This window comes from Myotis myotis, unplaced genomic scaffold (assembly GCF_014108235.1).
Source record: "Myotis myotis isolate mMyoMyo1 unplaced genomic scaffold, mMyoMyo1.p scaffold_m19_p_10, whole genome shotgun sequence".
NCBI classification, from domain to species: Eukaryota; Metazoa; Chordata; class Mammalia; order Chiroptera; family Vespertilionidae; genus Myotis; species Myotis myotis.
Genome location: NW_023416314.1, coordinates 2,324,628 through 2,337,968, shown reverse-complemented (window position 1 = coordinate 2,337,968; position 13,341 = coordinate 2,324,628). Strand labels below are relative to the sequence as shown.

The 13,341-nt window shown below is 45.2% G+C and overlaps 1 protein-coding gene and 2 pseudogenes across 6 annotated transcripts in view; 1 reads left to right on the top strand and 2 right to left on the bottom strand.

The window, feature by feature from the left end:
- Window positions 1-13,341, bottom strand: part of SIK3 (SIK family kinase 3) — a 294,975-nt gene that overhangs the window by 260,066 nt on the left and 21,568 nt on the right. The window lies entirely within an intron of this gene.
- Window positions 12,366-12,453, top strand: LOC118665588 (annotated as a pseudogene).
- Window positions 12,646-12,738, bottom strand: LOC118665533 (annotated as a pseudogene).

Below are 13,341 nucleotides of genomic sequence, written 5' to 3'. Positions count from 1 at the left end.
ACTAAATGTGGAGAAAGTACATGCCCTCAAGAAGACTGCCAATGGAGGCTTTTTCCAAAAAAGTGGTACGGAAACACAGCAAAAACCTTGTATAGGTACCATGTTAATTCCCTCAACCCCTTTGGAAACTACTGGAAGTAAATGACTGAAAAGTAAAACAATGAGAAAAGATCTTTTTCAGATTTTATACTAGTACTAGAGGCACGGTGCACAAAAATTTGTGCACTCGGGGGAGAAAGAGGGGTCCCTCAGCCTGGCCTGTGCCCTCTCGCAGTCTGGGACCCCTCGGGAGATAATGCCCTGCTGGCTTAGGCCTGCTCCCGGTGGCAGAGGGCAGGCCCAATCCCTAGGTGCAGCCCCTGGTTGGGCTCAGAGCAGGGCCGATTGGGGAGTTGGGGCGTTGCCCCCTGCCATGCACAGAGCAGAGCGGATCAGGAGGTTGTGATGCCACCCTCAGTCACGCTCAGGGTAGGGCCGATTGGGGGGTTGGGGCACCGCCCCCTGTCACACTCAAGGCAGGGTTGATGGGGAGGCTGTGGCACCACCCCCTATCATGCACAGAGCAGGGACCATCAGGGGGGTTGGGGCTCCTTACCCTGTCACGCACAGAGCAGGGCCAATCAGAGGGTTGGGGAGCTCCCCCTGTCATGCACAGAGCAGGGCCGATCAGGGGGTTGAGGAGCTCCCCCCTGCCACTCACAGAGTAGGGCCGATAGGGGAGTTGGGGCACCGCCCCCTGTCACACTCAGGGCAGGGCGGATCAGGGGGTTGGAGCGCCGCCCTCTATCACCCACAGAGCAGGGCCGATCAGGTGGTTGAGGTGCCGCCACTGTCACACTCAGGGCAGGGCCGATGGGGAGGTTATGGCTCTACCCCGTCACACACAGAGCAGGGCCCATGGGGGGGGGGGGGGGCGAGGGCTGGGGCACCGCACCCTGTCACACACAGAGCAGGGCCGATCAGGGGGTTGAGGCGCCGCACCCTGTCACACACAGAGCCGCAGGGTGATCAGGGGGTTTGAGCGCTGCTCCCTGTCACACAGATCCCAGTGCCGGAAGGCCTCTCGGCTCTGCTGATCCCGGTGCTGGGAGGCCTCGTGGCTCCGCTGATCCCAGTGCTGGGAGGCATATTACCCTTTTACTATATAGGATAGAGGCCTGGTGCATGGTGGGGGCTGGCTGGTTTGCCCTGAAGGGTGTCCTGGATCAGGGTGGGGGTCCCCACTGGGGTTCCTGGCCAGCCTGGGTGAGGGGATGATGGCTGTTTGCAGCTGGTCACACACCCTTCAGGGTGGGGGTCCCCACTGGAGTGCCTGGCCAGTCTGGGTGAGGGGCTGAGGGCTGTTTTCAGGCCGACTGAAGCTCCCAACTGCTCCTTTTTTTCTTTTTTCTTTTTTATTCTGGGCCAGCTTTAGCTTTGAGGCTCCAGCTCTTAGGCCTCCGCTGCTCAAAGAAGGTATCTGGTTTGTTTCGGTTCTATAATCGAAACTCTGTATCAACTCCAGCTCTGAGATCCCGGGATCGCTGAAAGCAGGTTTCTGGGGTTTTGTTTAGTTTCTATACTGGTTACTATGTTTCTTAAACTGCAGGCTCAGAGGCTGGCAAGGCAGGCAGGGAACGTTGGTTTCCTCTGTCACTGAAGCAAGCAAGCCTCATGTTAGTTTCAAGCTGCCTGGCTGCCGGCCGCCATCTTGGCTGGCAGTTAATTTGCCTATCTCGCTGATTAGCCAATGGGAAGGGTAGTGGTCGTACGCCAATTACCATGTTTCTCTTTTATTAGATAGGATACCGCAAGCACATGAAGTACTGAAGTTAAAAGATTAAATCATTTTGCTCTAGATGAATTGGATATTAGCTTTATTGGTTTCTTATAATACACGTAGAAATTTTCAGCTGCTAAAATGAATTATATAACTACTTGGAGGGTTTTTTTATTACTTAAACTTAATAAAATGTATTACATGTAGATTTACTTAACACTAATTTATCATTACTTCATTAGACCCAAATTTATTAGTGATAAAAACTGCCAGTTGTTGGCATAAACCCAACCTCCCCTTTCCCTAAAACTGCAACTCAAACAACTTTAAGCTAAAATAATCAGTGCCCAGAACCAAGATGGCAGCGTAGGTAAATGCTGGTACTCGTCACCTCCCAAAACCACATCAAAATTACAACTAAAGTACAGAACCATCATTCAGAACTGCCTGAAAGCTGGCTAAATGGAAGTCCTACAGCTGGGAGAGAAAAGAAGAAGCACACCAAGATTGGTAGGAGGAGCGGAGGCGTAAAACCATCTGGTCCAGCACTCACGTAGGCCGTTCTTTCAATCCAGAGGGAGATCATCTCTGTGGAGGCCACCCGTGAGGAGCAAGGGGTCCCAGCCCCACACCAGACCTCCACCCCCACCCAGGTTCCCAGAGCTGGGAAGAGAAGTTCCCGTAACTTCGGGCTGTAAAAACCGGCGGGGATTATGGCTGAGGGACAAGGAGGCTGCAGGAGACCCAGGTGTCCCTCTTAAAGGGCCAGTGCACAATCGTATTCGGACTTGATTCCTCTGAGTTCCAGCGCCAGGAGGTATTGGGGGACCCTGACACATACAGGAGGAACTGGATTGTCTGGCATTGGGGCAGGAACTCGGGGGCGGCTTTCTATCGGAGGAGGCAGAGATCACTGTTCCTATGCCAAGACCTCCCCAGTCCCAGGGCCAACTGGCAACTGTATCTGAGTCCCCATCACTTTGGAACACACTGTTTGCTCTGCCCCGGTGATTCCCTGAGACCCCACCCGATCCTATCTAAATCCCCACCCAAGTTGTTTGAAACAGCTTTTCCATATGAATGGCCTGTCCGGGCTTAGGCTTCAGACTTTGCTAAAATCTCTCAAGCAAGCTGCAGCTGGGTCAGCGTGCCTCAAACCTATCAATAAAAGGCACAAGACATGGCACTATCACCAGCCTGCCTTGCTTCACAGCTGGACTTCGCCTGGGCACTTTTAAACACAATACAATTAGGAGGAATCTGCAGATCTCTCTGTAGCTCCTGCTGGGCGGCCTCAGGGAGTGGCTGACTTTGCACCTCCCTGGAAACCCAAGAGTCAGTGCAACCGGTGGACAGTTTCATACCATACCAGATTACAACTCTATACATCCACAAGAGACACACTCAAGGGGTAGACTCAGTGAACACCAATCCCCCATGAAGCAAGTCCTGCTCCATAGAGGTGTCTCCTGCACAGCAGCTCTTCCACTGAAGTCACAGCAGGTCCTCACAGTCAATTGGCCTAGAGGTCAATTCTTCCCAGTGATGCCAGCAGCAATCAAGTCTCAACTACAACAAGACTGTGCACAGTGCCCAGCTTAGGTGACTGGGGAGGCTGAGCCACTGGGCCCTATAGGACACCTACTATACAAAGCCACTCTACCAACTCAAGGAGACATAGCAGCTCTACCCAATAAATATAAACCAACACAGGGAAGCAGCCAAAATGAGACAAAGAAACATGTCAGAAATGGAAGAAAGCAAACTACTGGAATAGAGTTCAAAACCACAGTTATAAGGTTACTCGAGAATCTTCTAGAAACCTCCAAGGGACTTAGTAAGACTTTCAAGAATCTTAGTGAGAATGCCAAGAAATAGGAAAGGACCAGTCCAAAATTAAGCATACACTGATTGAAATAAAGAATAATATACAGGGATTCAACAGTACAGTAGAGGATTCTGAGAATCAAATCAATTATTTGAAATATGGGGAAGCAAAAAACATCCAACAAGAAGAGCAAAAAGAAAAAAGAATCCAAAAATATGCAGATAGTGTAAGGAGCCCTTGGGACAACTTCAAGTGTACCAACATTCGCCTTATGGGGGTGCCAGAAGGAGAAGAGAGAGAGCAAGATATTGAAACCTATCTGAAGAAATAATGACAGAAAACTTCCTCTACCTAGTGAAATCAATCCTATCTAATAAAGAGGGAATATGCTAATTACCCTCACGCTGTGGCAAAGATGGTGGTGCCCACAGCCAATATGGAGGGAATGTGCCAATTGACTGCCCCGCCCTCAAAGATGGCAGCACCCACAGCCAATAAGGGGGGAATATGCTAATTGCTGCCATGCCCTCAAAGATGGCGGCACCCAGTGCCCTCAGCCCCCCAGCCACCCAGGGCCGGCCTGAGGCACAGGTAACCAGGGCCGGCCGAGGCTTGCGCTGCCAGCAGTGGTAGCAGCAGAGGTGTGATGGGATGTTGCCTTCCCCTGATCACCGGGTTGCCTCCCGCCCCTGAGGGCTCCCGGACTGTGAGAGGGGGCAGGCCAGGCTGAGGAACGCCCCCTCCAGTGCATAAATTTTCATGCCTCAGGCCTCTAGTAGAGTTATAAGCCCAGAAAACACAGAGACTCCCAAACAAGAGGAACCCAAAGAGGCCCACACCAAGACACATCATAATTAAAATGCCAAGGGTTAAACATAGAGAGAATCTTAAAAGCAGCAAGAGAAAAAGCAGTTAGCTACCTACAAGGAAATGCCCACATGATTGTCAGCTGATTTCTGAACAGAAACTATCTAGGCCAGAAGTGAGTGGCAAGAAATATTCAAAGTGATGAACAGCAAGGACCTACAACCAAGATTAACCAGCAAAGCTATCATTTAGAATTAAAGGTCAGATAAAGAGCTTCACAGACAAGAAAAAGCTAAAGGAGTTCATCACCACCAAACCGTATTATATGAACTGTTAAAGGGCATTCTTTAAGAAGAGGAAGAAGAAGAAAAAGATCAAAAATATGAACAACAAAATGGCAACAAATACATACCTATCAACAATTGAATCTAAAAATCAAAATAAATGAATAAGAAATCCAATGAATAAAATAAACTGGTGAATAAAATAGAATCAGAGGCATGCAAATGGAGCAGACTGGCGATTCTCAGAGGGAAGGGGGTGGGGGGTCAGGAAGAGATTAAACAAAAATCTTGTATGTGTTACCTATGGACACAGACAATGGGGTGGCAAAGGTCTGGGGTAGGGTGGGAACCAGGTAGAGGAGAACAGTGGGATGGGGTAGATTTGGACATCTGTAATACTCTGAACAATAAAGACTTTAAAAATAAAATAAAATAATCAGTACCTCAGAAGATATAATCATAACTCAAATGAAATCATAAATTAATGAGGTAATTCCCCCAAAAGGAAAGAGGAGATTCATTACCTGATATCATATATGTAACAGGCACAAATCTTGATTTCTAGAGCACCCATGCTCAGAACCACTAAGCATGGCAGCACCCTCGGCTCAACTAAAATTCACCTGCCAGGATACTTGCAACTAAAACAAACTGTCGGACCTAGTTTCTGTTTTTCAAGAGGTAAACAATCTCTCTGGCCTGATTTACCAATAAAGATGTGAGTAAAAAGAAATGATCAGGAGCTGAGCATACCTAGGTTTTAAGTTCTTAGTGAAATTCCTTGTCTTAAAAAAGAAAGACAAATCATATTAGTAATGTTAAAAATTGTCCACTCTACATGTCATATTCAGTCAGAAAAAAAATTGCTCTTCAGGTAGACTGATAACTTTTTTTTAAATATATTTTATTGATTTTTTCACAGAGAGGAAAGAGAGGGATAGAGAGTTAGAAACATCGATGAGAGAGAAACACCGATCAGCTGCCTCCTGCACACCTCTGACTGAGGATGTGCCCGCAACCAAGGTACATATGCCCTTGGCCGGAATCAAACCGGGGACCTTTCGGTCCACAGGCCGACGCTCTATCCACTGAGCCAAACTGGTTAGGGCAGGCTGGTAACTTTTTAACTTGCCAATTAGCATAATATCATAAAGATCTAGGAAAAATGGGCCTGTAAGTGTACAGCATTAAGAATTCATAGAGAGATTAATCAAGAGTAAACAGGCTCAATACTAAGGTCAAAAATCCTTCAGTCTTTTGAGTGTTGGTATCATTCCTGTGTTGAGACTTAAGCTTATTCTCAAGTGTAATTTGTCAGTAACTACTAAGAAATTTTTAAAAACAACTTAGAGTACTTGTTTTATCCAATTTATAACATACTTCAACAAAGAAACACCAAAAATCATATAATCTATAACTTTATAATTATCTCAAATATATTTTAAATAAAAACAGCATACTATTTATTGCCTCCCATTCTTAACTCCTTTTTCCATATTCTCTGAGATTTGCTGACTCTCAATATTAGGAAACAAAGACTAGTTCACCATTCCTCCAATTCATCTACAACAAGGTATTTTACCTTCACTGGTAGTTTTGTATTTGCCCATAGCTCACATTTCTTTTCTACTGAGAAGCACTGCCACAAATTAGGATAACAATACAATTTAGCATGTTATGTTATCAGACTTTAGACGTTATAATTATCGGCTGCTACTCAGATCTTGATTTTTCAATTCTTAGACCTAAAGGAGTCCCTTCTGAAAAAAGCACCTTAATAAAACAACTTCAAGTTAAGTTCTTTCTACAAAAAAGGCAGAGTAATTAGTAACCAAATGGCTCATAAATTGAGTTCTCTTAAAACACTCAAAGTATTACTTAAAGTTAAGTAATAGATCTGAACTGCATTTAACTTTTAATTACTAAAAATATTATGCTAGAAAATTGTTAGGAATCTATCCCATAGAAAATAATTTGTCTCTAGTGATCCTTGCCCAACGTAAAATGGAATGTGACTTGACTTGCCCTGCTGATAAATCCCAAACTACTTTAGTACATTAAAAAAGGAAAAAACATGAAGACTAAATTTTGCATTTTAACAATGTGCTATTTAAAACAATAAAAAGGAAAAGCACTAAATAATACATCTCATTAAGCAAATAAAGTTTCCTTTTATAGCAAATCAGACAACCTACTAACTTGCAAATAATCCATGAAAACAAATTTTAAACCTATAATAGAAACTGAAATATACCATAAGACAAAATATTCTATATAAAGGAGTTTAACAAAATTGATGTGTGACAACTATAAATAGCTATTTTCACCCAAATCGAACACCTTTCTTCAATATCCTCACATTTTTAAAAATCTTAGTCCCTGAATTAAGATTTTTTTATTCCAATCAATCTAAAAACAATGTTTCCTTCCATGATCTCATGCCATCAAGAGACTAGAGCTAATTTTTCCTTCTAGTTATACTTCCTGACTTGCTATTTATGTGTCTATGTGCTATGCATTTCACACTCAATGTTATTTGTAAACTCTTGAAACTTATTATCTTCAGGGTCTAATGCAAGCCTTTAGAAGGGCCTTCTGAACTGTAACATTTCCTGCCTCCAGGGCCAGTCAAGAGATCCATTCCAATTCTAACTTTTCTGAACCAAAGGCTGAGTTCTGCCTCTTAATCATGCAAGATTCACCACAGGACCCAAGTAAATCACTTATCTGAATCTCAACAAATCAGTCATCTGAATCTCAACGATTAGACAGCTACATTACAGACCATTCCCATCTTTAGAGAGGAGTAAATTATGTTAATTTCCTCCAATCTGGCAGAAAAGTATCCCTTCAGATCTTTAAACCTTGAAAAATAACTCTTTCACAGGGTAAGTAAAATTTACCAAAGCAACATTCTCCCCAACCTGCATTTAAATATGCATTTCAAATATGACCTTAAACACACATGACTTTCATCATGCTAGAATGACATAACAGGACCTAAAACAGCTCAAAACAAGTGCTACCTCCATTCTTGTTCTCTGATGGCAAGCAGGTTATTTTTGGACCAATCCTATGAAGTGGTACTTTGTTACTATGAACTTCATCCTCTGAATATTCCTTTCACATTCAACTTTGGTTCTTGCTTTCTGGCACAAAGCTCCAAAACCTCAATGGAATTCATAATGAAATGCTGGGTTACTTTAGTGCAAAAAGATCAAACCTACAAAAGCTTTCTAAGTGAGAAATCTCTTCAATAAAAGCATATAGAAACTTGCTGACTCATTTTACCAGTTCTCTTTTTCCAACAACTACAGTGGGGCCTTGACTTACGAGTTTAATTCTAATTCGTTGCGAAACCGAGCTCGTTAAGGAGCTTGTTAAGGAGCTCGTTAACTCAAATTACTCTATCAACTCAATGCAAAAAATTGGCCGCGAGACAGCTGGAATCTCAAAAAACTCGTTAGTCGGGACACTCGTAAGTCAAGGCCCCACTGTATTTGCTTTCTTTGGAGCAAATCCTCAAACACAAAAGTCAACCACCTAGCAAAACTCAAATACAGACAGGTGTTTTGCAAGCATAGTAAATCTCAAGAGTAACTAATCAACATGAGATAACATCTACTAACAAGCTGCTAATTAGCGTGTGGGCAGTTAACTGCCTAAAAATCTCTCAGTTAAGACTAGCTTTGAGAAAAAGAAAGAATACAACTAAAAGGGAAGTAAACCCATTTTCCACCAACAGAAAACCTGCAAAATGAAGAATTACGTAGGTCAACTAGTCCTGCCACACAAACCCCCTCTACTCCAGGGTTCTTTTCAGTGGCACTTAAATCCAGGGAGGAGACGAGGGGCCCAAACAAACCTTTTGGAGCACTGTTCCACTTTAATCCTCTAAAATCCACGGTTAGGCTTATTAAGGAAAATCTGGAAGAGCTGGACAAAACTGTTGCTTTATCTCTTTTTAAATGAGTAATCATCTGAAAATTAGAAGCACTCTAATGTCAATTGAAAAGAAAGCATTTTATCACAACAGGACTGCCTTGCTTCAAGTTCTGTTCCCCAGATAGTAAATTTCTCTAATTTAAACTTCTCTTATACTCACAAGACCCTAAAGCTAGTTCCTGCATAAGAAAGACATGACAGAAAACCCTAAGAAAATGCTCTATTTCAGACATAAGAACGTCTTATGTTTTACAGAGAAAGGGGGGCCGAACTATAGAAAAAGAAAATGATTATTTAGCAAACTTCCCCAAGTCATAGCCAATGAACTGATCTAACACTGCATGCCACAGAAAGGCAACATGTCTCGCACCAGGTGAAAAATCAAGGTAACTAAGGGGAAGTCCGCATAACACTCTATCTCTTCCCCTATCTGCTTTAACGTCAGCTGGGTGCCAACACAATTTCTTTTTGTTTTCTTCTTTAATAAACACAAGTACATAATGAAATTCCAATTTATTACAAGTTTACCCCTCAATGGGGCCCTTCCTCCTTAAAGACAATTTAAAAACAATTCAGGTGTCACTGAAGTGGGAACACAGGATCCTTACTGTTAACAAGAAGAGACTGGCTTTAGGGTAAGAGGCAGGAGAAGGTGTTGGTGTCTGGGACTATGAAATTGTAATGTCGTTGCTAATTCCAAGCCTGTGGGAGAGGGGACAGTAAACCTATCAAAAACAAACAAATAAAAGAACTACCCACCAGCCACTGGTGCAAATCCCCAAACTTCTTGAACAAAGAGGACAGGGGAGAGGAAGGACCACACCTTGATAGTAAGAGGCTTTAATAATGAGACTTTACTCTCAAGTTCCATAAGTTGAAATCCCCTTGTTTGCATTCTTTTCCCTTAATTTAAATTGGTACAAAAACCTAGATGCTCAAAATTTCCAAATTCAAAGTTGATTGTAAAACATTAAATCCTGTTTTGCATTTTTATCAAAATTTTCCATAAAAGGGAAAGACTACAAAGTTTTGCCTAAATATAGCTACTAGAGCTACAGTCATTGTTGGAGGGGGCTGTCTAGCTGCTTCTCCCATGCCTCCTCCCCCCTCCCACAGACACTGACCACTAGAAGAGTCAGGTTCTCAGGGAATAGTCTGCAGCCAGAAAAGGCATGGGAGAAGGGGGATGGACATGGACATGGAGGAGGGGGAAACCACCACAGGGGCAGGCAGAGGGATGCCCCCTCCCTCACCAGGTCACACTGATTGCTCTGATTAGCCTCCAACCCACTTCTCTGAAGGAAAGAGAATGGGCTGAGGGAGGAGATGGAGAATAGGAGAGCATACTCATTATTGTATAAACTAGAGGCCTGGTGCATGAAATTTGTGCATGGGTAGGGTCCCTAGGCCTGGCCAGCAATCAAGGCCGATCGGGGTCTTCCTTCCTTCATTCTGTGCCACCCCTGGTGGTCACCACATGTCATAGCGAGCAGTCGAACTCCTGGTCAGTTGAACTCCCAAAAGGGAAATTTGCATATTAGCCTTTTATTATATAGGACTAGAGGCCCGGTGCACAAAAATTGGTGCACTCGGGGGGGGGGGAGGGGCGGGTACCTCAGCTCGGCCTGTGCCCTCTCGCAGTCTGGGACCCCTCGGAAGATAACACCCTGCTGGCTTAGGCCTGCTCCCAGGTGGCAGAGGGCAGGCCCAATCCATAGGTGCAGCCCCTGGTCGGGCTCAGAGCAGGGCCGATTGGGGAGTTGGGGCGCCGCCCCCTGTCATGCACAGAGCAGGGCGGATTGGGAGGTTGTGATGCCACCCTCAGTCACGCTCAGGGTAGGGCCGATTGGGGGGTTGGGGCACCGCCCCCTGTCACACTCAAGGCAGGGTCGATGGGGAGGTTGTGGCGCCACCCCCTGTCACGCACAGAGCAGGGCCGATCAGGGGATTGGGGCGCTCCCCCCTGTCACACACAGAGCAGGGACGATCAGGGGGTTGGGGCGCCGCCACTCTCACACTCAGGGCAGGGCCGATGGGGAGGTTATGGCTCTACCCTGTCACACACAGAGCAGGGCCTGTGGGGTGGGGGGGTTGGGGCGCCGCACCCTGTCACACACAGAGCAGGGCCGATCAGGGGGTTGGGGCGCCGCACCCTGTCACACACAGAGCCGCAGGGTCATCAGGGGGTTTGGGCGCTGCCCCCTGTCACGCTGATCCCAGTGCCGGGAGGCCTCTCAGCTCCACTGATCCCAGTGCTGGGAGGCATATTACCCTTTTACTATAAGAATAGAGGCCTGGTTAATGGGTGGGGGCCAGCTGGTTTGCCCTGAAGGGTGTCCTGGATCAGGGTGGGGGTCCCCACTGGGAAGCCTGGCCAGCCTGGATGAGGGGATAATGGCTGTTTGCAGCTGGTCACACACCCTTCAGGGTGGGGGTCCCCACTGGGATGCCTGGCCAGTCTGGGTGAGGGGCTGAGGGCTGTTTTCAGGCTGGGACTGAAGCTCCCAACTGCTCCTTTTTTTTGTTTGTTTGTTTTTTATTCTGGGCTAGCTTTAGCTCTGAGGCTTGGCTCCAGCTCTGAGGCCTCAGCTGCTGTTAACAGGTATCTGGTTTGTTTCGGTTCTATAATCGAAACTCTGTATCAACTCCAGTTCTGAGATCACAGCTCTCTGAAAGCTGGTTTCTGGGGTTTTGTTTAGCTTCTATATTTGTTACAATGTTTCAAACTGCAAGCTCAGAGGCCGGCAAGGCAGGCGGGGAACGCTGCAGTCCTCCGTCACTGAAGCAAGCAAGCCTCATGATCAGTTTAAGCTGCCTGGCTGCCGGCCGCCATCTTGGCTGGCAGTTAATTTGCATATCGCCCTGATTAGCCAATGGGAAGGGTAGCGGTCGTACGCCAATTACCATGTTTCTCTTTTATTAGATAGGATTGTACTGTACATGTGCCGAAGCAAAAGGACAAATATTTTACAAGATGTTCTTTATATTATATCATTGCTGAAAAGCAACTTTTAATAACTAGAAAAGTCAATTTTTAAAAAATTAAACATTTCAATTCTTTCTGCTTTTCTGCTGATCCCCTAAGAGTTGGTCTGGTATGTGGTTGGGCTGGGCTCCAACACCCCTCTGGCCAGATCCATCAGAGTAAAGATTATATGCAAAAGTCTCTAATTGAAGTGCCTTTTTTTATTTGTTGGTGGGGGTGAGGTGGGGTGAGAGTGGGGAGAGAGTTAAAACAAAGAAGGAGAAGGGTATTCAGAAATGGCTCCAAATATGTCCCTTTACTTTGCCAAGATCAACTCAAAAGAGCACAATTGTTTCATGATGCTGGTAAATACAGAATTCTGTATGTACTCCTAATACCAGCACCTGAGAGCGAGAGGGAGGAAGAGACAGAGTATGGGCTTAAAGAAACAAGACTGTATATAAATACAGACTTTTAAAAATCAACACCACCTCTCTAACTGGCCTGATTACACTTGATCCTTCTATGTAATACAGTATCCCACCCCTGGAGACCAGAGGGCTTGGCACTACTGTGGTGGCCAAAGTGGAAGGGACCTTAGAAAAGAAGAAAAGAAGAGGAATTGGGTTCATACCCTTGGGCTCTTCCTGGGAACTCTCAGGAAGGGGAGGTTATTTCACCCATATTTCTAAGCAGAGACCACCAGCCCAATATTATGCTCTCCAAAGGGCTGCGCTTGATAAAGGCCCTATGGAGAGTTTTAGAAAAGCAGCACAAAAAAAGGGCTTCTGTCACGAGTGGCACACGTAGAGCAGCCTGATTGCTCTATGTGCGAAATCGACATCAAGAGATTTCGGAAGCAGTTAGCACATGGCTGCCTGGGCAGCGGTAAAGCTCAGCGTTGGTCTACACTTGCTTCATGTCAGTGAGAAACTCCTGCACAGTGGGTGCTCCCACAGGACATTTGTTCTGCACTGCCTGGAAGTCCATGGGGTAGGTGAGCATCATAGTGGTCCTGAGCCCCATCTGGGGTCACAGGCTCCCTGAAGGGCCAGCCTAAAATAAGGACCACTTTGCAAATTAACATGTCATCCTTGCACAGGGCCCATGCTAATCTCTGTATCGTTCCAATTTTATCCTTTTTTAAAAATATGTTTTTACTGATTTTTAGGTAGAGAGGGAAGAGAGTGACGAAGAGAGAGAGATAGATAGGCTGACTCCTACATGCCCCCGACTAGGGATTGAGCCCAAAACTGGAGCATGCGCACTGACCAAGAATCAAGCAGGCAATCTTTTGGTGCATTGGACGATGCTCAACGGCTGAACACCAACCAGGCTGTATGGTTCCATTTTAGAACATGTGCTGCCGAAGCGAGCACCCACTGCAATTTCTTGATGCCTTTTCTTCCACCTAACCTCCCTGTGTATTCTGCATTAAAAGACTCTGAGAAAAAATGCTGTTTGTCTAGAGATACCAAGACTATAAAATGAGACTTTTTAAAAAGACACTTAGAATGCCGGAACTAAGTTACATCATATCCTAGAAAAACTTGCCAGCAAGTCACACCTCAAAATCATTTCTACTTTGCAGGCTGACTCTCAGGATGAATTAAATGTTCAATCAGCAAGTTAAATGAGTGTTTTCTAAGGGATAGCAAGTTTTAACAAAGAAGATTACAAACTGGTATAATAAACTTAAGAATGTTTGAGGCTAGCCTTCCAAATATACCTTAAATATATTATAAAGCTATAA